This window comes from Dendrobates tinctorius, unplaced genomic scaffold (assembly GCF_039654945.1).
Source record: "Dendrobates tinctorius isolate UK_male_01 unplaced genomic scaffold, ASM3965494v1 ptg000245l, whole genome shotgun sequence".
Classification (NCBI taxonomy): domain Eukaryota; kingdom Metazoa; phylum Chordata; class Amphibia; order Anura; family Dendrobatidae; genus Dendrobates; species Dendrobates tinctorius.
This window is the reverse complement of record NW_027361912.1, coordinates 8655274-8675047: the sequence shown is the minus strand read 5'-3', so window position 1 is coordinate 8675047 and position 19774 is coordinate 8655274. Positions and strand designations below refer to the sequence as shown.

Sequence of the window (19774 nt, the reverse complement as noted above, 5' to 3'; positions counted from 1 at the left end):
TCTTGGAGCAGAAGGCGAGAGTGAGGCAATCTGCCTGTAATTGCCAAAAATTACATCTTAACTGAACCCTTAGAATGTGTAAGCCAAGGATGCCTGGAAGCAGCGTGGAGGGCTAGTGGTGATTTGTAACTCACCATGGCTTAAAATGTTCTGCCCTGGAAGCGGGAAGCCCTTGGTCACTTCTGTTCTTTCATCTTTGCGCTGTGGCAATATTGTTGCCCATGAGGTTTATCCAAGGCGTGATTATTGCTAATTGAAAACTTTTCCCAATACCCCGCCATAATGACTTGGAATACAGTCAGCTTTGGCAATTTTTGTTGGTCTCTCAGGAGACTTAATTCATGGAATGCAAATGACAGTCTTAGGTCCTCCCAGTGTGGAAGAAAAGCCTTGCTTCTCACAGCAATGGATTGATGTTTGTTTCTTGGAGCAGAAGGAGAGAGTGAGGCAATCTGCCTGTAATGGCCAAAAATTTCATCTTAACTGAGCCCTTAGAATGTGGAAGCTCAGGATGCCTGGAAGCAGTGTGGAAGGGCTATTGAGAATTTGTAACTCACCGTAGCTTAAACAAGCTCTGATTTGGAAGCGGGAAGGCATTGGTCACAACAGTTCTTTCAACTTTGTGCAGTGACAATATCATAGCCCATGAGGTTTAACCGAGGCGTGATTATTGCTAATTGAAAACTTTTCCCAATACCCCGCCATGATGACTTGAAATACAGTCAGCTTTGGCAATTTTTGTTGGTCTCTCAGGAGACTTAATCTATGGTATGCAAATGACAGTCTTAGGTCCTCCCAGTGTGGAAGAAAAGCCTTGCTTCTCACAGCAATGGATTGATGTTTGTTTCTTGGAGCAGAAGGCGAGAGTGAGGCAATCTGCCTGTAATTGCCAAAAATTACATCTTTCCTGAGCCCTCAGAATGTGGAAGCCCAGGATGCCTGGAAGCAGTGTGGGAGGGCTAGTGAGAATTTGTAACTCACCGTAGCTTAAACAAGCTCTGCTTTGAAAGCAGGAAGGCATTGGTCACAACAGTTCTTTCAACTTTGCGCAGTGGCAATATCGTAGCCCATGAGGTTTAACCGAGGCGTGATTATTGCTAATTGAAAACTTTTCCCAATACCCCGCCATGATGACTTGAAATACAGTCAGCTTTGGCAATTTTTGTTGGTCTCTCAGGAGACTTAATCTATGGTATGCAAATAACAGAGTCTTAGCTCCTCCCAGCGTGGAAGAATAGCCTTGCTTTTAACAGCAATGGATTGATGTTTGTTGCCTGGAGCAGAAGGAAAGAGTGAGGCAATCTGCCTGTAATTGCCAAAAATTTCATCTTAACTGAGCCCTTAGAATGTGGAAGCTCAGAATGCCTGGAAGCAGTGTGGGAGGGCTAGTGAGAATTTGTAACTCACCATAGCTTAAACAAGCTCTGCTTTGGAAGCAGGAAGGCATTGGTCACAACAGTTCTTTCAACTTTGCGCAGTGGCAATATCGTAGCCTATGAGGTTTAACCGAGGCGTGATTATTGCTAATTGAAAACTTTTCCCAATACCCCGCCATGATGACTTGAAATACAGTCAGCTTTGGCAATTTTTGTTGGTCTCTCAGGAGACTTAATCTATGATATATAAATGACAGTCTTAGGTCCTCCCAGTGTGGAAGAAAAGCCTTGCTTCTCACAGCAATGGATTGATGTTTGTTTCTTGGAGCAGAAGGCGAGAGTGAGGCAATCTGCCTGTAATTGCCAAAAATTACATCTTTCCTGAGCCCTCAGAATGTGGAAGCCCTGGATGCCTGGAAGCAGTGTGGGAGGGCTAGTGAGAATTTGTAACTCACCGTAGCTTAAACAAGCTCTGCTTTGGAAGCAGGAAGGCATTGGTCACAACAGTTTTTTCAACTTTGCGCAGTGGCAATGTCGTAGCCCATGAGGTTTAACCGAGGCGGGATTATTGCTAGTTGAAAACTTTTCCCAATACCCCACCATGATGACTTGAAATACAGTCAGCTTTGGCAATTTTTGTTGGTCTCTCAGGAGACTTAATCCATTGTATGCAAATAACAGAGTCTTACCTCCTCCCAGCGTTGAAGAAAAGCCTAGATTCTCACAGCAATGGATTGATGTTTGTTGCCTGAAGCAGAAGGAAAGAGTGAGGCAATCTGCCTGTAATGGCCAAAAATTTCATCTTAACTGAGCCCTTAGAATGTGGAAGCTCAGGATGCCTGGAAGCAGTGTGGAAGGTCTATTGAGAATTTGTAATTCACCGTAGCTTAAACAAGCTCTGATTTGGAAGCGGGAAGGCATTGGTCACAACAGTTCTTTCAACTTTGCGCAGTGACAATATCGTAGCCCATGAGGTTTAACCGAGGCGTGATTATTGCTAATTGAAAACTTTTCCCAATACCCCGCCATGATGACTTGAAATACAGTCAGCTTTGGCAATCTTTGTTGGTCTCTCAGGAGACTTAATCTATGGTATGCAAATGACAGTCTTAGGTCCTCCCAGTGTGGAAGAAAAGCCTTGCTTCTCACAGCAATGGATTGATGTTTGTTGCCTGAAGCAGAAGGAAAGAGTGAGGCAATCTGCCTGTAATGGCCAAAAATTTCATCTTAACTGAGCCCTTAGAATGTGGAAGCTCAGGATGCCTGGAAGCAGTGTGGAAGGGCTATTGAGAATTTGTAACTCACCGTAGCTTAAACAAGCTCTGATTTGGAAGCGGGAAGGCATTGGTCACAACAGTTCTTTCAACTTTGCGCAGTGACAATATCGTAGCCCATGAGGTTTAACCGAGGCGTGATTATTGCTAATTGAAAACTTTTCCCAATACCCCGCCATGATGACTTGAAATACAGTCAGCTTTGGCAATCTTTGTTGGTCTCTCAGGAGACTTAATCTATGGTATGCAAATGACAGTCTTAGGTCCTCCCAGTGTGGAAGAAAAGCCTTGCTTCTCACAGCAATGGATTGATGTTTGTTTCTTGGAGCAGAAGGAGAGAGTGAGGCAATCTGCCTGTAATGGCCAAAAATTTCATCTTAACTGAGCCCTTAGAATGTGGAAGCTCAGGATGCCTGGAAGCAGTGTGGAAGGGCTATTGAGAATTTGTAACTCACCGTAGCTTAAACAAGCTCTGATTTGGAAGCGGGAAGGCATTGGTCACAACAGTTCTTTCAACTTTGCGCAGTGACAATATCGTAGCCCATGAGGTTTAACCGAGGCGTGATTATTGCTAATTGAAAACTTTTCCCAATACCCCGCCATGATGACTTGAAATACAGTCAGCTTTGGCAATCTTTGTTGGTCTCTCAGGAGACTTAATCTATGGTATGCAAATGACAGTCTTAGGTCCTCCCAGTGTGGAAGAAAAGCCTTGCTTCTCACAGCAATGGATTGATGTTTGTTTCTTGGAGCAGAAGGAGAGAGTGAGGCAATCTGCCTGTAATGGCCAAAAATTTCATCTTAACTGAGCCCTTAGAATGTGGAAGCTCAGGATGCCTGGAAGCATTGTGGAAGGGCTATTGAGAATTTGTAACTCACCGTAGCTTAAACAAGCTCTGATTTGGAAGCGGGAAGGCATTGGTCACAACAGTTCTTTCAACTTTGCGCAGTGACAATATCGTAGCCCATGAGGTTTAACCGAGGCGTGATTATTGCTAATTGAAAACTTTTCCCAATACCCCGCCATGATGACTTGAAATACAGTCAGCTTTGGCAATTTTTGTTGGTCTCTCAGGAGACTTAATCTATGGTATGTAAATGACAGTCTTAGGTTCTCCCAGTGTGGAAGAAAAGCCTTGCTTCTCACAGCAATGGATTGATGTTTGTTTCTTGGAGCAGAAGGCGAGAGTGAGGCAATCTGCCTGTAATTGCCAAAAATTACATCTTAACTGAACCCTTCGAATGTGTAAGCCAAGGATGCCTGGAAGCAGCGTGGAGGGCTAGTGGTGATTTGTAACTCACCATGGCTTAAAATGTTCTGCCCTGGAAGCGGGAAGCCCTTGGTCACTTCTGTTCTTTCATCTTTGCGCTGTGGCAATATTGTTGCCCATGAGGTTTATCCAATGCGTGATTATTGCTAATTGAAAACTTTTCCCAATACCCCGCCATAATGACTTGGATTACAGTCAGCTTTGGCAATTTTTGTTGGTCTCTCAGGAGACTTAATTCATGTTATGCAAATGACAGTCTTAGCTTCTCCCAGTGTGGAAGAAAAGCCTTGCTTCTCACAGCAATGGATTGATGTTTGTTTCTTGGAGCAGAAGGCGAGAGTGAGGCAATCTGCCTGTAATTGCCAAAAATTACATCTTTCGTGAGCCCTCAGAATGTGGAAGCCCAGGATGCCTGGAAGCAGTGTGGGAGGGCTAGTGAGAATTTGTAACTCACCGTAGCTTAAACAAGCTCTGCTTTGAAAGCAGGAAGGCATTGGTCACAACAGTTCTTTCAACTTTGCGCAGTGGCAATATCGTAGCCCATGAGGTTTAACCGAGGCGTGATTATTGCTAATTGAAAACTTTTCCCAATACCCCGCCATGATGACTTGAAATACAGTCAGCTTTGGCAATTTTTGTTGGTCTCTCAGGAGACTTAATCTATGGTATGCAAATAACAGAGTCTTAGCTCCTCCCAGCGTGGAAGTATAGCCTTGCTTCTCACAGCAATGGATTGATGTTTGTTGCCTGGATCAGAAGGAGAGAGTGAGGCAATCTGCCTGTAATTGCCAAAAATTTCATCTTAACTGATCCCTTAGAATGTGGAAGCTCAGAATGCCTGGAAGCAGTGTGGGAGGGCTAGTGAGAATTTGTAACTCACCATAGCTTAAACAAGCTCTGCTTTGGACGCAGGAAGGCATTGGTCACAACAGTTCTTTCAACTTTGCGCAGTGGCAATATCGTAGCCTATGAGGTTTAACCGAGGCGTGATTATTGCTAATTGAAAACTTTTCCCAATACCCCGCCATGATGACTTGAAATACAGTCAGCTTTGGCAATTTTTGTTGGTCTCTCAGGAGACTTAATCCATTGTATGCAAATAACAGAGTCTTAGCTCCTCCCAGCGTGGAAGAAAAGCCTTGCTTCTCACAGCAATGGATTGATGTTTGTTTCTTGGAGCAGAAGGAGAGAGTGAGGCAATCTGCCTGTAATTGCCAAAAATTTCATCTTAACTGAGCCCTTAGAATGTGGAAGCTCAGAATGCCTGGAAGCAGTGTGGGAGGGCTAGTGAGAATTTGTAACTCACCATAGCTTAAACAAGCTCTGCTTTGGAAGCAGGAAGGCATTGGTCACAACAGTTCTTTAAACTTTGCGCAGTGGCAATATCGTAGCCTATGAGGTTTAACTGAGGCGTGATTATTGCTAATTGAAAACTTTTCCCAATACCCCGCCATGATGACTTGAAATACAGTCAGCTTTGGCAATTTTTGTTGGTCTCTCAGGAGACTTAATCTATGGTATGTAAATGACAGTCTTAGGTCCTCCCTGTGTGGAAGAAAAGCCTTGCTTCTCACAGCTATGGATTGATGTTTGTTTCTTGGAGCAGAAGGCGAGAGTGAGGCAATCTGCCTTTAATTGCCAAAAATTACATCTTTCCTGAGCCCTCAGAATGTGGAAGCCCAGGATTCCTGGAAGCAGTGTGGGAGGGCTAGTGAGAATTTGTAACTCACCGTAGCTTAAACAAGCTCTGCTTTGGAAGCAGGAAGGCATTGGTCACAACATTTCTTTCAACTTTGCGCAGTGGCAATATCTTAGCCCATGAGGTTTAACCGAGGCGTGATTATTGCTATTTGAAAACTTTTCCCAATACCCCGCCATGATGACTTGAAATACAGTCAGCTTTGGCAATTTTTGTTGGTCTCTCAGGAGACTTAATCTATGGTATGCAAATGACAGTCTTAGGTCCTCCCAGTGTGGAAGAAAAGCTTTGCTTCTCACAGCAATGGATTCATGTTTGTTTCTTGGAGCAGAAGGAGAGAGTGAGGCAATCTGCCTGTAATGGCCAAAAATTTCATCTTTCCTGATCCCGCAGAATGTGGAAGCCCAGGATGCGTGGAAGCAGCGTGGAGGGCTAGTGGTGATTTGGAACTCACCATGGCTTAAACAAGTTCTGCTTTGGAAGCAGGAAGCCCTTGGTCACTTCTGTTCCTTAATCTTTGCGCTGTGGCAATATCGTAGCCCATGAGGTTTAACCGAGGCGTGATTATTGCTAATTGAAAACTTTTCCCAATAGCCCGCCATGATGACTTGAAATACAGTCAGCTTTGGCATTTTTTGTTGGTCTCTCAGGAGACTTAATCTATGGTATGCAAATGACAGTCTTAGGTCCTCCCAGTGTGGAAGAAAAGCCTTGCTTCTCACAGCAATGGATTGATGTTTGTTTCTTGGAGCAGAAGGAGAGAGTGAGGCAATCTGCCTGTAATGGCAAAAAATTTCATCTTAACTGAGCCCTTAGAATGTGGAAGCTCAGGATGCCTGTGAGCAGTGTGGGAGGGCTATTGAGAATTTGTAACTCACCGTAGCTTAAACAAGCTCTGATTTGGAAGCGGCAAGGCATTGGTCACAACAGTTCTTTCAACTTTGTGCAGTGACAATATCGTAGCCCATGAGGTTTAACCGAGGCGTGATTATTGCTAATTGAAAACTTTTCCCAATACCCCGCCATGATGACTTAAAATACAGTCAGCTTTGGCAATTTTTGTTGGTCTCTCAGGAGGCTTAATCTATGGTATGCAAATGACAGTCTTAGCTCCTCCCAGCGTGGAAGAAAAGCCTTGCTTCTCACAGCAATGGATTGATGTTTGTTTCTTGGAGCAGAAGGCGAGAGTGAGGCAATCTGCTTGTAATGGCCAAAAATTACATCTTTCCTGAGCCCTCAGAATGTGGAAGCCCAGGATGCCTGGAAGCAGTGTGGGAGGGCTAGTGAGAATTTGTAACTCACCGTAGCTTAAACAAGCTCTGCTTTGAAAGCAGGAAGGCATTGGTCACAACAGTTCTTTCAACTTTGCGCAGTGGCAATATCGTAGCCCATGAGGTTTAATCGAGGCGTGATTATTGCTAATTGAAAATTTTTCCCAAAACCCAGCCATGATGACTTGAAATACAGTCAGCTTTGGCAATTTTTGTTGGTCTCTCAGGAGACTTAATTTATGGTATTCAAATAACAGAGTCTTAGCTTCTCCCAGCGTGGAAGAAAAGCCTTGCTTCTCACAGCAATGGATTGATGTTTGTTGCCTGGAGCAGAAGGAGAGAGTGAGGCAATCTGCCTGTAATTGCCAAAAATTTCATCTTAACTGAGCCCTTAGAATGTGGAAGCTCAGAATGCCTGGAAGCAGTGTGGGAGGGCTAGTGAGAATTTGTAACTCACCATAGCTTTAACAAGCTCTGCTTTGGAAGCAGGAAGGCATTGGTCACAACAGTTCTTTCAACGTTGCGCAGTGGCGATATCGTAGCCTATGATGTTTAACCGAGGCGTGATTATTGCTAATTGAAAACTTTTCCTAATACCCCACCATGATGACTTGAAATACAGTCAGCTTTGGCAATTTTTGTTCGTCTCTCAGGAGACTTAATCTATGGTATGTAAATGACAGTCTAAAGGCCCTTTTACATTTAGCGATGCACCAGCGATTCAACCAGCGATCCGACTCGGTCAGGATCGCTGGTGCATCGCTAAATGATCGCTAGTGAGCTTTCATACAGAAAGATCTCACAGCGATGCAGCGGACGATACTTACCTTTCACATACAGCGATCCTGGCGTCCTCCCGCCCGCCTCCACGCATCGCTGGACGTCACAGCAGGAAGCCCAGCAGGAAGCGCCCGACGAGAAATGGAGCCGGACATTCTCGCGCGATCAGCGATGAGCAGCGGGGGAGCCGGTCGGAGGTAAGTATCACACATAGCGATATCGTTAGCAATATCGCTATAACGTCACAAAACCAGTGACGTTTTAGCGATATTGCTAGCGATATTGCTTAGTGTAAAACCCCCTTTAGGTCCTCCCAGTGTGGAAGAAAAGCCTTGCTTCTCACAGCAATGGATTGATGTTTGTTTCTTGAAGCAGAAGGCGAGAGTGAGGCAATCTGCCTGTAATTGCCAAAAATTACATCTTAACTGAACCCTTAGAATGTGTAAGCCAAGGATGCCTGGAAGCAGCGTGGAGGGCTAGTGGTGATTTGTTACTCACCATGGCTTAAAATGTTCTGCCCTGGAAGCCGGAAGCCCTTGGTCACTTCTGTTCTTTCAACTTTGCGCAGTGGCAATATCGTAGCCCATGAGGTTTAACCGAGGCGTGATTATTGCTAATTGAAAACTTTTCCCCATACCCCGCCATGATGACTTGAAATACAGTCAGCTTTGGCAATTTTTGTTGGTCTCTCAGGAGACTTAATCTATGGTATGTAAATGACAGTCTTAGGTCCTCCCAGTGTGGAAGAAAAGCCTTCCTTCTCACAGCAATGGATTGATGTTTGTTTCTTGGAGCAGAAGGCGAGAGTGAGGCAATCTGCCTGTAATTGCCAAAAATTACATCTTTCCTGAGCCCTCAGAATGTGGAAGCCCAGGATGCCTGGAAGCAGTGTGGGAGGGCTAGTGAGAATATTTAACTCACTGTAGCTTAAACAAGCTCTGATTTGGAAGCAGGAAGGCATTGGTCACAACAGTTCTTTCAACTTTGTGCAGTGACAATATCGTAGCCCATGAGGTTTAACCGAGGCGTGATTATTGCTAATTGAAAACTTTTCCCAATACCCCGCCATGATGACTTGAAATACAGTCAGCTTTGGCAATTTTTGTTGGTCTCTCAGGAGACTTAATCTATGGTATGCAAATGACAGTCTTAGGTCCTCCCAGTGTGGAAGAAAAGCCTTGCTTCTCGCAGCAATGGATTGATGTTTGTTTCTTGGAGCACAAGGCGAGAGTGACGCTATCTGCCAGTAATTGCTAAAAATTTCATCTTTCCTGATCCCGCAGAATGTGGAAGCCCAGGATGCGTGGAAGCAGCGTGGAGGGCTAGTGGTGATTTGGAACTCACCATGGCTTAAACAAGTTCTGCTTTGGAAGCAGGAAGCCCTTGGTCACTTCTGTTCCTTAATCTTTGCGCTGTGGCAATATCGTAGCCCATGAGGTTTAACCGAGGCGTGATTATTGCTGATTGAAAACTTTTCCCAATACCCCGCCATGATGACTTGAAATACAGTCAGCTTTGGCAATTTTTGTTGGTCTTTCAGGAGACTTAATCCATTGTATGCAAATAACAGAGTCTTAGCTCCTCCCAGCATGGAAGAAAAGCCTTGCTTTTCACAGCAATGGATTGATGTTTGTTTCCTGGAGGAGAAGGAGAGAGTGAGGCAATCTGTCTGTAATTGCCAAAAATTTCATCTTAACTGAGCCTTTATAATGTGGAAGCTCAGGATGCCTTGAAGCAGTGTGGGAGTGCTAGTGAGAATTTGTAACTCACCGTAGCTTAAACAAGCTCTGCTTTGGAAGCAGGAAGGCATTGGTCACAACAGTTCTTTGATTTTTGCGCTGTGGCAATATCGTAGCCCATGAGGTTTAACCGAGGCGTGTTTATAGCTAATTGAAAACTTTTCCCAATAGCCCGCCATGATGACTTGAAGTACAGTCAGCTTTGGCAATTTTTGTTGGTATTTCAGGAGACTTAATCTATGGTATGCAAATGACAGTCTTAGGTCCTCGCAGTGTGTAAGAAAAGCCTTGCTTCTCACAGCAATGGATTGATGTTTGTTTCCTGGAGCAGAAGGAGAGAGTGAGGCAATCTGCCTGTAATTGCCAAAAATTGTTTTTCCTGAGCCCTTAGCATGAGGAAGCTCAGGATGCCTAGAAGCAGCGTGGGAGGGCTAGAGGTGATTTGGAACTCAACATGGCTTAAACAAGTTCTGCCTTGGAAGTGGGAAGGCCTTGGTCACAACAGTTCTTTCAACTTTGCGCAGTGTCAATATCGTAGCCCATGAGGTTTAACCAAGACGTGATTATTGCTAATTGAAAACTTTTCCCAATACCCCGCCATGATGACTTGAAAAACAGTCAGCTTTGGCAATTTTTGTTGGTCTCTCAGGAGACTTAATCCATTGTATGCAAATGACAGTCTTGGCTTCTCCCAGTGTGGAAGAAAAGCCTTGCTTCTCACAGCAAAGGATTGATGTTTGTTTCTTGGAGCAGAAGGCGAGACTGAGGCAATCTGCCTGTAATTGCCAAAAATTACATCTTTCCTGAGCCCTCAGAATGTGGAAGCCCAGGATGTCTGGAAGCAGTGTGGGAGGGCTAGTGAGAATTTGTAACTCACCGTAGCTTAAACAAGCTCTGCTTTGAAAGCAGTTAGGCATTGGTCACAACAGTTCTTTCAACTTTGCTCATTGGCAATATCGTAGCCCAGGAGGTTTAACCAAGGCGTGATTATTGCTAATTGAAAACGTTTCCCAATATCCCGCCATGATGACTTGAAATACAGTCAGCTTTGGCAATTTTAGTTGGTCTCTCAGGAGACTTTATCCATTGTATGCAAATAACAGAGTCGTAGCTGCACCTAGCGTGTAAGAAAAGCCTAGCTTCTCACAGCAATGGATTGATGTTTGTTTCTTGGAGCAGAAGGCGAGAGTGAGGCAATCTGCCTGTAATTGCCAAAAATTACATCTTAACTGAGCCCTTAGAATGTGGAAGCCCAGGATGCCTGGAAGCAGCCTGTAGGGCTAGTGGTGATTTGGAACTCACCATGGCTTAGTGGAAAGCCCTTGATCACCACAGTTGGTTCATCTTTGCGCAGTGGCATTATCGTAGCCCAATGAGGTTTAACTGAGGTGTGATTATTGGTAATTGAAAACTTTTCCCGGTACCCTGCCATGATGACTTGAAATACAGACAGCTTTTGCAATTTTTGTTGGTCTCTCAGGAGACTTAATCCATTGTATGCAAATAATAGAGTCTTAGCTCCTCCCAGCGTGGAAGAAAAGCCTACCTTCTCACAGCAATGGATTGATGTTTGTTACCTGAAGCAGAAGGAGAGAGTGAGGCAATCTGCCTGTAATTGCCTAAAATTTCATCTTAACTGAGCCCTTAGAATGTGGAAGCTCAGGATGCTTGGAAGCAGTGTGGGAGGGCTAGTGAGAATTTGTAACTCACCGTAGCTTAAACAAGCTCTGCTTTGGAAGACGGAAGGCATTGGTCACAACAGTTCTTTCAACTTTGCGCAGTGACAATATTGTAGCCCATGAGGTTTAACCGAGGCGTGATAATTGTTAATTGAAAACTTTTCGCATTACCCCGCCATGATGACTTGAAATATAGTTAGCTTTGGGAATTTTTGTTGGTCTCTCAGTAGACTTAATCTGTGGTATGCAAATGACAGTCTTAGGTCCTCCCAGTGTGGAAGAAAAGCCTTGCTTCTCACAGCAATGGATTGATGTTTGTTTCTTGGAGCACAAGGCGAGAGCGAGGCTATCTGCCAGTAATTGCTAAAAATTTCATCTTTCCGGATCCCGCAGAATGTGGAAGCCCAGGATGCCTGGAAGCAGCGTGGAGGGCTAGTGGTGGTTTGGAACTCACCATGGCTTAAACAAGTTCTGCCTTGGAAGCAGGAAGCCCTTGGTCACTTCTGTTCCTTAATCTTTGCGCTGTGGCAATATCGTAGCCCATGAGGTTTAACCGAGGCGTGATTATTGCTGATTGAAAACTTTTCCCAATACCCCGCCATGATGACTTGAAATACAGTCAGCTTTGGCAATTTTTGTTGGTCTCTCAGGAGACTTAATCCATTGTATGCAAATAACAGAGTCTTAGCTCCTCCCAGCATGGAAGAAAAGCCTTGCTTTTCACAGCAATGGATTGATGTTTGTTTCCTGGAGCAGAAGGAGAGAGTGAGGCAATCTGTCTGTAATTGCCAAAAATTACATTTTAACTGAATCCTTAGAATGTGGAAGCCAAGGATGCCTGGAAGCAGCCTGTAGGGCTAGTGGTGATTTGGAACTCACCATGGCTTAGTGGAAAGCCCTTGATCACCACAGTTGGTTCATCTTTGCGCAGTGGCATTATCGTAGCCCAATGAGGTTTAACTGAGGCGTGATTATTGGTAATTGAAAACTTTTCCCTGTACCCTGCCATGATGACTTGAAATACAGTCAGCTTTTGCAATTTTTGTTGGTCTCTCAGGAGACTTAATCCATTGTATGCAAATAACAGAGTCTTAGCTCCTCCCAGCGTGGAAGAAAAGCCTAGCTTCTCACAGCAATGGATTGATGTTTGTTGCCTGAAGCAGAAGGAGAGAGTGAGGCAATCTGCCTGTAATTGCCTAAAATTTCATCTTAACTGAGCCCTTAGAATGTGGAAGCTCAGGATGCTTGGAAGCAGTGTGGGAGGGCTAGTGAGAATTTGTAACTCACCGTAGCTTAAACAAGCTCTGCTTTGGAAGAGGGAAGGCATTGGTCACAACAGTTCTTTCAACTTTGCGCAGTGACGATATTGTAGCCCATGAGGTTTAACCGAGGCGTGATTATTGTTAATTGAAAACTTTTCGCATTACCCCGCCATGATGACTTGAAATTTAGTTAGTTTTGGCAATTTTTGTTGGTCTCTCAGGAGACTTAATCTGCGGTATGCAAATGACAGTCTTAGGTCCTCCCAGTGTGGAAGAAAAGCCTTGCTTCTCACAGCAATGGATTGATGTTTGTTTCTTGGAGCAGAAGGCGAGAGTGAGGCAATCTGCCTGTAATTGCCAAAAATTACATCTTAACTGAGCCCTTAGAATGTGGAAGCCCAGGATGCCTGGAAGCAGCGTGGAGGGCTATTGGTGATTTGGAGCTCACCATGGCTTAAAAAGTTCTGCCTTGGAAGCGGCAAGCCCTTGGTCACTTCTGTTCTTTCATCCTTGCGCTGTGGCAATATCGTAGCCCATGAGGTTTAACCGAGGCGTGATTATTGCTAATTGAAAACTTTTCCCAATAGCCCGCCATGATGACTTGAAATACAGTCAGCTTTGGCAATTTTTGTTGGTCTCTCAGGAGACTTAATCCATGGTATGCAAATGACAGTATTAGCTCCTCCCAGTGTGGAAGAAAAGCCTTGCTTCTCACAGCAATGGATTGATGTTTGTTTCTTGGAGCAGAAGGCGAGAGTGAGGCTATCTGCCAGTAATTGCTAAAAATTTCATCTTTCCTGATCCCGCAGAATGTGGAAGCCCAGGATGCCTGGAAGCAGCGTGGAGGGCTAGTGGTGATTTGGAACTCACCATGGCTTAAACAAGTTCTGCCTTGGAAGCAGGAAGCCCTTGGTCACTTCTGTTCCTTAATCTTTGCGCTGTGGCAATATCGTAGCCCATGAGGTTTAACCGAGGCGTGATTATTGCTGATTGAAAACTTTTCCCAATACCCCGCCATGATGACGTGAAATACAGTCAGCTTTGGCAATTTTTGTTGGTCTCTCAGGAGACTTAATCCATTGTATGCAAATAACAGAGTCTTAGCTCCTCCCAGCATGGAAGAAAAGCCTTGCTTTTCACAGCAATGGATTGATGTTTGTTTCCTGTATCAGAAGGAGAGAGTGAGGCAATCTGTCTGTAATTGCCAAAAATTTCATCTTAACTGAGCCCTTAGAATGTGGAAGCTCAGGATGCCTGGAAGCAGTGTGGGAGGGCTAGTGAGAATTTGTAACTCACCGTAGCTTAAACAAGCTCTGCTTTGGAAGCAGGAAGGCATTGGTCACAACAGTTCTTTCATTTTTGCTTTGTGGCAATATCGTAGCCCATGAGGTTTAACCGAGGTGTGATTATTGCTAATTGAAAACTTTTCTCAATAGCCCGCCATGATGACTTGAAATACAGTCCGCTTTGGCAATTTTTGTTGGTCTTTCAGGAGACTTAATCTATGGTATGCAAATGACAGTCTTAGGTCCTCGCAGTGTGCAAGAAAAGCCTTGCTTCTCACAGCAATGGATTGATGTTTGTTTCTTGGAGCAGAAGGCGAGAGTGAGGCAATCTGCCTGTAATTGCCAAAAATTACATTTTAACTGAATCCTTAGACTGTGGAAACCAAGGATGCCTGGAAGCAGCTTGGAGGGCTAGTGGTTATTTGGAATTCACCATGGCTTAAAATGTTCTGCCTTGGAAGAGGGAAGCCCTTGGTCACAACAGTTCTTTCAACTTTGCGCAGTGGCAATATCGTAGCCCATGAGGTTTAACCAAGACGTGATTATTGCTAATTGAAAACTTTTCCCAATACCCTGCCATGATGACTTGAAATACAGTCAGCTTTGGCAATTTTTGTTGGTCTCTCAGGAGACTTAATCCATTGTATGCAAATAACAGAGTCGTATCTCAACCCAGCGTGTAAGAAAAGCCTAGCTTCTCACAGCAAAGGATTGATGTTTGTTTCTTGGAGCAGAAGGCGAGACTGAGGCAATCTGCCTGTAATTGCCAAAAATTACATCTTTCCTGAGCCCTCAGAATGTGGAAGCCCAGGATGCCTGGAAGCAGTGTGGGAGGGCTAGTGAGAATTTGTAACTCACCGTAGCTTAAACAAGCTCTGCTTTGAAAGCAGGAAGGCATTGGTCACAACAGTTCTTTCAACTTTGCGCAGTGGCAATATCGTAGCCCAGGAGGTTTAACCGAGGGGTGATTATTGCTAGTTGAAAACGTTTCCCAATACCCCGCCATGATGACTTGAAATACAGTCAGCTTTGGCAATTTTAGTTGGTCTCTCAGGAGACTTAATCCATTGTATGCAAATAACAGAGTCGTATCTCAACCTAGCGTGTAAGAAAAGCCAAGCTTCTCACAGCAATGGATTGATGTTTGTTTCTTGGAGCAGAAGGCGAGAGTGAGGCAATCTGCCTGTAATTGCCAAAAATTACATCTTAACTGAGCCCTTAGAATGTGGAAGCCCAGGATGCCTGGAAGCAGCCTGTAGGGCTAGTGGTGATTTGGAACTCACCATGGCTTAGTGGAAAGCCCTTGATCACCACAGTTGGTTCATCTTTGCGCAGTGGCATTATCGTAGCCCAATGAGGTTTAACTGAGGCGTGATTATTGGTAATTGAAAACTTTTCCCTGTACCCTGCCATGATGACTTGAAATACAGTCAGCTTTTGCAATTTTTTTTGGTCTCTCAGGAGACTTAATCCATTGTATGCAAAAGACTTTCTTAGCTCCTCCCAGTGTGGAAGAGAAGCCTTGCTTCCCAAAGCAATGGGTTGGTGTTTGTTGCCTGGAGCAGAAGAAGAGAGTGAGGCGATCTACCTGTAATTGCCGAAAATTACATCTTAACTGAGCCCTTAGAATGCCGAAACCCAGGCTGTCTGGAAGCAGCGTGGAGGGCTAGTGGTGATTTGGAACTCACCATGGCTTAAACAAGTTCTGCCTTGGAAGCGGGAAGCCCTTGGTCACTTCTGTTCTTTCATCTTTGCGCAGTGGCAATATCGTAGCCCATGAGGTTTAACCGAGGCGTGATTATTGCTAATTGAAAACTTGTCCCAATACCCCGCCATTATGCCTTGAAATACAGTCAGCTTTAGCAATTTTTGTTGGTTTCTCAGGAGACTTAATCCATTCTATGCAAATGACAGTCTTAGCTTCTCCCAGCAATGGATTGATGTTTGTTTCTTGGAGCAGAAGGCGAGAGTGAGGCAATTTGCCTGTAATTGCCAAAAATTACATCTTAACTGAGCCCTTAGAATGTGGAAGCCAAGGATGCCTGGAAGCAGTGTGGGAGGGCTAGTGAGAATTTGTAACTCACCGTAGCTTAAACAAGCTCTGCTTTGAAAGCAGGAAGGCATTGGTCACAACAGTTCTTTCAACTTTGCGCAGTGGCAATATCGTAGCCCATGAGGTTTAACCGAGGCGTGATTATTGCTAATTGAAAACTTTTCCCAATACCCCGCCATGATGACTTGAAATACAGTCAGCTTTGGCAATTTTTGTTGGTCTCAGGAGACTTAATCTATGGTATGCAAATAACAGAGTCTTAGCTCCTCCCAGCGTGTAAGAATAGCCTTGCTTCTCACAGCAATGGATTGGTGTTTGTTGCCTGGAGCAGAAGGAGAGAGTGAGGCAATCTGCCTGTAATTGCCAAAAATTTCATCTTAACTGAGCCCTTAGAATGTGGAAGCTCAGAATGCCTGGAAGCAGTGTGGGAGGGCTAGTGAGAATTTGTAACTCACCATAGCTTAAACAAGCTCTGCTTTGGAAGCAGGAAGGCATTGGTCACAACAGATCTTTCAACTTTGCGCAGTGGCAATATCGTAGCCCATGAGGTTTAACCGAGGCGTGATTATTGCTAATTGAAAACTTTTCCTAATACCCCGCCATGATGACTTGAAATACAGTCAGCTTTGGCAATTTTTGTTGGTCTCTCAGGAGACTTAATCCATTGTATGCAAATAACAGAGTCTTAGCTCCTCCCAGCATGGAAGAAAAGCCTTGCTTCTCACAGCAATGAATTGATGTTTGTTGCCTGGAGCAGAAGGAGAGAGTGAGGCAATCTGCCTGTAATTGCCAAAAATTTCATCTTAACTGAGCCCTTAGAATGTGGAAGCTCAGGATGCCTGGTAGCAGTGTGGGAGGGCTAGTGAGAATTTGTAACTCACCGTAGCTTAAACAAGCTCTGCTTTGGAAGCTGGAAGCCCTTCATCACCTCAGTAGGTTCATCTTTGTGCAGTGGCATTATTGTAGCCCAATGAGGTTTAACTGAGCTGTGATTATTGGTAATTGAAAACTTTTCCCAATACCCTGCCAAGATGACTTGAAATACAGTCAGCTTTGGCAATTTTTGTTGGTCTCTCAGGAGACTTAATCCATGGTATGCAAATGACAGTCTTAGCTTCTCCCAGTGTGGAAGAAAAGCCTTGCTTCTCACAGCAATGGATTGATGTTTGTTTCTTGGAGCAGAAGGCCAGAGTGAGGCAATCTACCTGTAAATGCCAAAAATTACATCTTAACTGAGCCCTTAGAATGTGGAAGCCCAGGATGCCTGGAAGCAGTGTGGGAGGGCTAGTGAGGATTTGGAACTCACCGTAGCTTAAACAAGCTCTGCTTTAGAAGCAGGAAGGCATTGGTCACAAAAGTTCTTTCAACTTTGCCCAGTGGTAATATTGTAGCCCATGAGGTTTAACCAAGGTGTGATTATTGCTAATTGAAAAATTTTTCCAATACCCTGCCATGATGACTTGAAATACAGTCAGCTTTGGTAATTTTTGTTTGTCTCTCAGGAGACTTAATCCATGGTATGCAAATGACAGTCTTAGCTTCTCCCAGTGTGGAAGAAAAGCCTTGCTTCTCACAGCAATGGATTGATGTTTGTTTCTTGGAGCAGAAGGCCAGAGTGAGGCAATCTGCCTGTAATTGCCAAAAATTACATCATAACTGAACCCCTAGAATGTGGAAGCCAAGGATGCCTGGAAGCAGCGTGGAGGACTAGTGGTGATTTGGAACTCACCATGGCTTAAAATGTTCTGCCTTGGAAGCGGGAAACCCTTTGTCACTTCTGTTCTTTCATCTTTGTGCTGTTTCAATATCGTAGCCCATGAGGTTTAACCGAGGCGTGATTATTGCTAATTGAAAACTTTTCCCAATACCCCGCCATGATGACTTGAAATACAGTCAGCTTTGGCAATTTTTGTTGGTCTCTCAGGAGACTTAATCTATGGTATGCAAATGACAGTCTTAGGTCCTCGAAGTGTGGAAGAAAAGCCTTGCTTCTCACAGCAATGAATTGATGTTTGTTTCTTAGAGCAGAAGGCGAGAGTGAGGCAATCTGCCTGTAATTGCTAAAAATTACATCTTTCCTGATCCCGCAGAATGTGAAAGCCCAGGATGCCTGGAAGGAGCGTGGAGGGCTAGTGGTGATTTGGAACTCACCATGGCTTAAACAAGTTCTGCCTTGGAAGCAGGAAGCCCTTGGTCACTTCTGTTCCTTCATCTTTGCGCTGTGGCAATATCGTAGCCCATGAGGTTTAACTGAGGCGTGATTATTGCTAGTTGAAAACTTTTCCCAATACCCCGCCATGATGACTTGAAATACAGTCAGCTTTGGCAATTTTTGTTGGTCTCTCAAGAGACTTAATCCATTGTATGCAAATAACAGAGTCTTAGCTCCTCCCAGCGTGGAAGAAAAGCCTTTCTTCTCACAGCAATGGATTGATGTTTGTTGCTTGGAGCAGAAGGAGAGAGTGAGGCAATCTGCCTGTAATTGCCAAAAATTTCATCTTAACTGAGCCCTTAGAATGTGGAAGCTCAGGATGCCTGGAAGCAGTGTGGGAGGGCTAGTGAGAATTTGTAACTCACCGTAGCTTAAACAAGCTCTGCTTTGGAAGCGGGAAGGCATTAGTCACAACAGTTCTTTCAACTTTGTGCAGTGACAATATTGTAGCCCATGAGGTTTAACCGATGCGTGATTATTGCTAATTGAAAATGTTTCCCAATACCCCGCCATGATGACTTCAAATACAGTCAGCTTTGGCAATTTTTGTTGGTCTCTAAGGAGACTTAATCTATGGTATGCAAATGACAATCTTAGGTCCTCCCAGTGTGGAAGAAAAGCCTTACTTCTCACAGCAATGGATTGATGTTTGTTTCTTGGAGCACAAGGCGAGAGTGAGACAATCTGCCTGTAATTGCCAAAAATTACGTCTTAACTGAGCCCTTAGAATGTGGAAGCCCAGGATGCCTGGAAGCAGCCTGGAGGGCTAGTGGTGATTTGGAACTCACCATGGCTTAAAAAGTTCTGCCTTGGATGCGAGAAGCCCTCGGTCACTTCTGTTCTTTCATCTTTGCGCTGTGGCAATATCGTAGCCCATGAGGTTTAACCGAGGCGTGATTATTGCTAATTGAAAACTTTTCCCAATACCCCGCCATGATGACTTGAAATACAGTCAGCTTTCGCAATTTTTGTTGGTCTCTCAGGAGACTTAATCTATGTTATGCAAATGACAGAGTCTTAGCTCCTCCCAGCGTGGAAGAAAAGCCTTGCTTCTCACAGCAATGGATTGATGTTTGTTGCCTGGAGCAGAAGGAGAGAGTGAGGCAATCTGCCTGTTATTGCCAAAAATTTCATCTTAACTGAGCCCTTAGAATGTGGAAGCTCAGGATGCCTGGAAGCAGTGTGTGTGGGAGGGCTAGTGAGAATTTGTATCTCACCGTAGCTTAAACAAGCTCTGCTTTGGAAGCAGGAAGGCATTGGTCACAACAGTTCTTTCAACTTTGCGCAGTGGCAATATCGTAGCCTATGAGGTTTATCCTTGACGTGATTATTGCAAATTGAAAACTTTTCCCAATACACCGCCATGATGACTTGAAATACAGTCAGTTTTTGGCAATTTTTGTTGGTCTCTCAGGAGACTTAATCTATGGTATGCAAATGACAGTCTTGGAAGTGTGGAAGAAAAGCCTTGTTTCTCACAGCAATGGATTGTAGTTTGTTTCTTGGAGCAGAAAGCGAGAGTGAGGCAATCTGCCTGTAATTGCCAAAAATTACATCTTAACTGAGCCCTTAGAATGTGGAAGCCCAGGATGCCTGGAAGCAGCCTGGAGGGCTAGTGGTGATTTGGAACTCACCATGGCTTAAAATGTTCTGCCTTGGAAGCGGGAAGCCCTTGGTCACTTCTGTTCTTTCATCTTTGCGCTGTGGCAATATCGTTGCCCATGAGGTTTAACCAAGGCGTGATTATTGCTAATTGAAAACTTTTCCCAATACCCCACCATAATGACTTGGAATACAGTCAGCTTTGGCAATTTTTGTTGGTCTCTCAGGAGACTTAATCCATGGTATGCAAATGACAATCTTATCTCCTGC

The 19774-nt window shown here is 44.4% G+C and overlaps 46 non-coding genes across 46 annotated transcripts; all 46 read left to right on the top strand.

The window, feature by feature from the left end:
* Window positions 1-192: 192 nt before the first annotated feature.
* Window positions 193-333, top strand: LOC141061857 (U4 spliceosomal RNA). Its single transcript, XR_012223679.1, has one exon. It is a non-coding gene; the product is annotated as a U4 spliceosomal RNA (small nuclear RNA).
* Window positions 334-616: 283 nt separating this feature from the next.
* On the top strand, window positions 617-757 carry LOC141062891 (U4 spliceosomal RNA). Its single transcript, XR_012224594.1, has one exon. It is a non-coding gene; the product is annotated as a U4 spliceosomal RNA (small nuclear RNA).
* Window positions 758-1040: 283 nt separating this feature from the next.
* LOC141061856 (U4 spliceosomal RNA) lies at window positions 1041-1181 on the top strand. Its single transcript, XR_012223678.1, has one exon. It is a non-coding gene; the product is annotated as a U4 spliceosomal RNA (small nuclear RNA).
* Window positions 1182-1466: 285 nt separating this feature from the next.
* On the top strand, window positions 1467-1607 carry LOC141060938 (U4 spliceosomal RNA). The gene has a single exon (XR_012222846.1). It is a non-coding gene; the product is annotated as a U4 spliceosomal RNA (small nuclear RNA).
* Window positions 1608-1890: 283 nt separating this feature from the next.
* LOC141061632 (U4 spliceosomal RNA) lies at window positions 1891-2031 on the top strand. Its single transcript, XR_012223475.1, has one exon. It is a non-coding gene; the product is annotated as a U4 spliceosomal RNA (small nuclear RNA).
* Window positions 2032-2316: 285 nt separating this feature from the next.
* On the top strand, window positions 2317-2457 carry LOC141061289 (U4 spliceosomal RNA). Its single transcript, XR_012223164.1, has one exon. It is a non-coding gene; the product is annotated as a U4 spliceosomal RNA (small nuclear RNA).
* Window positions 2458-2740: 283 nt separating this feature from the next.
* LOC141061288 (U4 spliceosomal RNA) lies at window positions 2741-2881 on the top strand. Its single transcript, XR_012223163.1, has one exon. It is a non-coding gene; the product is annotated as a U4 spliceosomal RNA (small nuclear RNA).
* A 283-nt stretch (window positions 2882-3164) lies between these two features.
* Window positions 3165-3305, top strand: LOC141061286 (U4 spliceosomal RNA). Its single transcript, XR_012223161.1, has one exon. It is a non-coding gene; the product is annotated as a U4 spliceosomal RNA (small nuclear RNA).
* A 283-nt stretch (window positions 3306-3588) lies between these two features.
* On the top strand, window positions 3589-3729 carry LOC141063124 (U4 spliceosomal RNA). The gene has a single exon (XR_012224805.1). It is a non-coding gene; the product is annotated as a U4 spliceosomal RNA (small nuclear RNA).
* A 281-nt stretch (window positions 3730-4010) lies between these two features.
* LOC141062394 (U4 spliceosomal RNA) lies at window positions 4011-4151 on the top strand. The gene has a single exon (XR_012224166.1). It is a non-coding gene; the product is annotated as a U4 spliceosomal RNA (small nuclear RNA).
* A 283-nt stretch (window positions 4152-4434) lies between these two features.
* Window positions 4435-4575, top strand: LOC141061844 (U4 spliceosomal RNA). Its single transcript, XR_012223667.1, has one exon. It is a non-coding gene; the product is annotated as a U4 spliceosomal RNA (small nuclear RNA).
* Window positions 4576-4860: 285 nt separating this feature from the next.
* On the top strand, window positions 4861-5001 carry LOC141060925 (U4 spliceosomal RNA). The gene has a single exon (XR_012222835.1). It is a non-coding gene; the product is annotated as a U4 spliceosomal RNA (small nuclear RNA).
* Window positions 5002-5286: 285 nt separating this feature from the next.
* LOC141062932 (U4 spliceosomal RNA) lies at window positions 5287-5427 on the top strand. The gene has a single exon (XR_012224631.1). It is a non-coding gene; the product is annotated as a U4 spliceosomal RNA (small nuclear RNA).
* Window positions 5428-5710: 283 nt separating this feature from the next.
* LOC141060928 (U4 spliceosomal RNA) lies at window positions 5711-5851 on the top strand. The gene has a single exon (XR_012222837.1). It is a non-coding gene; the product is annotated as a U4 spliceosomal RNA (small nuclear RNA).
* Window positions 5852-6133: 282 nt separating this feature from the next.
* Window positions 6134-6274, top strand: LOC141061005 (U4 spliceosomal RNA). The gene has a single exon (XR_012222907.1). It is a non-coding gene; the product is annotated as a U4 spliceosomal RNA (small nuclear RNA).
* Window positions 6275-6557: 283 nt separating this feature from the next.
* Window positions 6558-6698, top strand: LOC141061031 (U4 spliceosomal RNA). Its single transcript, XR_012222931.1, has one exon. It is a non-coding gene; the product is annotated as a U4 spliceosomal RNA (small nuclear RNA).
* Window positions 6699-6981: 283 nt separating this feature from the next.
* On the top strand, window positions 6982-7122 carry LOC141061714 (U4 spliceosomal RNA). Its single transcript, XR_012223549.1, has one exon. It is a non-coding gene; the product is annotated as a U4 spliceosomal RNA (small nuclear RNA).
* A 285-nt stretch (window positions 7123-7407) lies between these two features.
* Window positions 7408-7548, top strand: LOC141062151 (U4 spliceosomal RNA). The gene has a single exon (XR_012223946.1). It is a non-coding gene; the product is annotated as a U4 spliceosomal RNA (small nuclear RNA).
* A 679-nt stretch (window positions 7549-8227) lies between these two features.
* LOC141062858 (U4 spliceosomal RNA) lies at window positions 8228-8368 on the top strand. The gene has a single exon (XR_012224564.1). It is a non-coding gene; the product is annotated as a U4 spliceosomal RNA (small nuclear RNA).
* Window positions 8369-8651: 283 nt separating this feature from the next.
* LOC141060858 (U4 spliceosomal RNA) lies at window positions 8652-8792 on the top strand. The gene has a single exon (XR_012222774.1). It is a non-coding gene; the product is annotated as a U4 spliceosomal RNA (small nuclear RNA).
* A 282-nt stretch (window positions 8793-9074) lies between these two features.
* LOC141063058 (U4 spliceosomal RNA) lies at window positions 9075-9215 on the top strand. Its single transcript, XR_012224745.1, has one exon. It is a non-coding gene; the product is annotated as a U4 spliceosomal RNA (small nuclear RNA).
* A 285-nt stretch (window positions 9216-9500) lies between these two features.
* On the top strand, window positions 9501-9641 carry LOC141062441 (U4 spliceosomal RNA). Its single transcript, XR_012224208.1, has one exon. It is a non-coding gene; the product is annotated as a U4 spliceosomal RNA (small nuclear RNA).
* A 281-nt stretch (window positions 9642-9922) lies between these two features.
* Window positions 9923-10063, top strand: LOC141061835 (U4 spliceosomal RNA). Its single transcript, XR_012223659.1, has one exon. It is a non-coding gene; the product is annotated as a U4 spliceosomal RNA (small nuclear RNA).
* A 283-nt stretch (window positions 10064-10346) lies between these two features.
* Window positions 10347-10487, top strand: LOC141062585 (U4 spliceosomal RNA). The gene has a single exon (XR_012224338.1). It is a non-coding gene; the product is annotated as a U4 spliceosomal RNA (small nuclear RNA).
* A 265-nt stretch (window positions 10488-10752) lies between these two features.
* On the top strand, window positions 10753-10894 carry LOC141062707 (U4 spliceosomal RNA). Its single transcript, XR_012224448.1, has one exon. It is a non-coding gene; the product is annotated as a U4 spliceosomal RNA (small nuclear RNA).
* A 285-nt stretch (window positions 10895-11179) lies between these two features.
* LOC141062655 (U4 spliceosomal RNA) lies at window positions 11180-11320 on the top strand. Its single transcript, XR_012224401.1, has one exon. It is a non-coding gene; the product is annotated as a U4 spliceosomal RNA (small nuclear RNA).
* A 282-nt stretch (window positions 11321-11602) lies between these two features.
* On the top strand, window positions 11603-11743 carry LOC141062619 (U4 spliceosomal RNA). The gene has a single exon (XR_012224368.1). It is a non-coding gene; the product is annotated as a U4 spliceosomal RNA (small nuclear RNA).
* A 265-nt stretch (window positions 11744-12008) lies between these two features.
* LOC141062621 (U4 spliceosomal RNA) lies at window positions 12009-12150 on the top strand. The gene has a single exon (XR_012224370.1). It is a non-coding gene; the product is annotated as a U4 spliceosomal RNA (small nuclear RNA).
* A 285-nt stretch (window positions 12151-12435) lies between these two features.
* LOC141062491 (U4 spliceosomal RNA) lies at window positions 12436-12576 on the top strand. The gene has a single exon (XR_012224253.1). It is a non-coding gene; the product is annotated as a U4 spliceosomal RNA (small nuclear RNA).
* A 281-nt stretch (window positions 12577-12857) lies between these two features.
* Window positions 12858-12998, top strand: LOC141061624 (U4 spliceosomal RNA). The gene has a single exon (XR_012223467.1). It is a non-coding gene; the product is annotated as a U4 spliceosomal RNA (small nuclear RNA).
* Window positions 12999-13280: 282 nt separating this feature from the next.
* LOC141062913 (U4 spliceosomal RNA) lies at window positions 13281-13421 on the top strand. The gene has a single exon (XR_012224614.1). It is a non-coding gene; the product is annotated as a U4 spliceosomal RNA (small nuclear RNA).
* A 285-nt stretch (window positions 13422-13706) lies between these two features.
* Window positions 13707-13847, top strand: LOC141062403 (U4 spliceosomal RNA). Its single transcript, XR_012224174.1, has one exon. It is a non-coding gene; the product is annotated as a U4 spliceosomal RNA (small nuclear RNA).
* A 281-nt stretch (window positions 13848-14128) lies between these two features.
* LOC141061821 (U4 spliceosomal RNA) lies at window positions 14129-14269 on the top strand. The gene has a single exon (XR_012223646.1). It is a non-coding gene; the product is annotated as a U4 spliceosomal RNA (small nuclear RNA).
* Window positions 14270-14554: 285 nt separating this feature from the next.
* LOC141062382 (U4 spliceosomal RNA) lies at window positions 14555-14695 on the top strand. Its single transcript, XR_012224155.1, has one exon. It is a non-coding gene; the product is annotated as a U4 spliceosomal RNA (small nuclear RNA).
* A 265-nt stretch (window positions 14696-14960) lies between these two features.
* On the top strand, window positions 14961-15102 carry LOC141062671 (U4 spliceosomal RNA). The gene has a single exon (XR_012224416.1). It is a non-coding gene; the product is annotated as a U4 spliceosomal RNA (small nuclear RNA).
* Window positions 15103-15384: 282 nt separating this feature from the next.
* Window positions 15385-15525, top strand: LOC141062172 (U4 spliceosomal RNA). Its single transcript, XR_012223965.1, has one exon. It is a non-coding gene; the product is annotated as a U4 spliceosomal RNA (small nuclear RNA).
* A 255-nt stretch (window positions 15526-15780) lies between these two features.
* Window positions 15781-15919, top strand: LOC141061139 (U4 spliceosomal RNA). Its single transcript, XR_012223029.1, has one exon. It is a non-coding gene; the product is annotated as a U4 spliceosomal RNA (small nuclear RNA).
* A 285-nt stretch (window positions 15920-16204) lies between these two features.
* On the top strand, window positions 16205-16345 carry LOC141062521 (U4 spliceosomal RNA). The gene has a single exon (XR_012224280.1). It is a non-coding gene; the product is annotated as a U4 spliceosomal RNA (small nuclear RNA).
* A 285-nt stretch (window positions 16346-16630) lies between these two features.
* LOC141062611 (U4 spliceosomal RNA) lies at window positions 16631-16772 on the top strand. The gene has a single exon (XR_012224362.1). It is a non-coding gene; the product is annotated as a U4 spliceosomal RNA (small nuclear RNA).
* A 283-nt stretch (window positions 16773-17055) lies between these two features.
* Window positions 17056-17196, top strand: LOC141062595 (U4 spliceosomal RNA). Its single transcript, XR_012224347.1, has one exon. It is a non-coding gene; the product is annotated as a U4 spliceosomal RNA (small nuclear RNA).
* Window positions 17197-17477: 281 nt separating this feature from the next.
* On the top strand, window positions 17478-17618 carry LOC141061499 (U4 spliceosomal RNA). Its single transcript, XR_012223355.1, has one exon. It is a non-coding gene; the product is annotated as a U4 spliceosomal RNA (small nuclear RNA).
* A 282-nt stretch (window positions 17619-17900) lies between these two features.
* Window positions 17901-18041, top strand: LOC141062644 (U4 spliceosomal RNA). Its single transcript, XR_012224391.1, has one exon. It is a non-coding gene; the product is annotated as a U4 spliceosomal RNA (small nuclear RNA).
* Window positions 18042-18326: 285 nt separating this feature from the next.
* On the top strand, window positions 18327-18467 carry LOC141062356 (U4 spliceosomal RNA). The gene has a single exon (XR_012224131.1). It is a non-coding gene; the product is annotated as a U4 spliceosomal RNA (small nuclear RNA).
* A 281-nt stretch (window positions 18468-18748) lies between these two features.
* On the top strand, window positions 18749-18889 carry LOC141061142 (U4 spliceosomal RNA). Its single transcript, XR_012223032.1, has one exon. It is a non-coding gene; the product is annotated as a U4 spliceosomal RNA (small nuclear RNA).
* Window positions 18890-19178: 289 nt separating this feature from the next.
* LOC141062653 (U4 spliceosomal RNA) lies at window positions 19179-19320 on the top strand. Its single transcript, XR_012224399.1, has one exon. It is a non-coding gene; the product is annotated as a U4 spliceosomal RNA (small nuclear RNA).
* A 274-nt stretch (window positions 19321-19594) lies between these two features.
* Window positions 19595-19735, top strand: LOC141061947 (U4 spliceosomal RNA). Its single transcript, XR_012223760.1, has one exon. It is a non-coding gene; the product is annotated as a U4 spliceosomal RNA (small nuclear RNA).
* The last annotated feature ends 39 nt before the right edge of the window (window positions 19736-19774 follow it).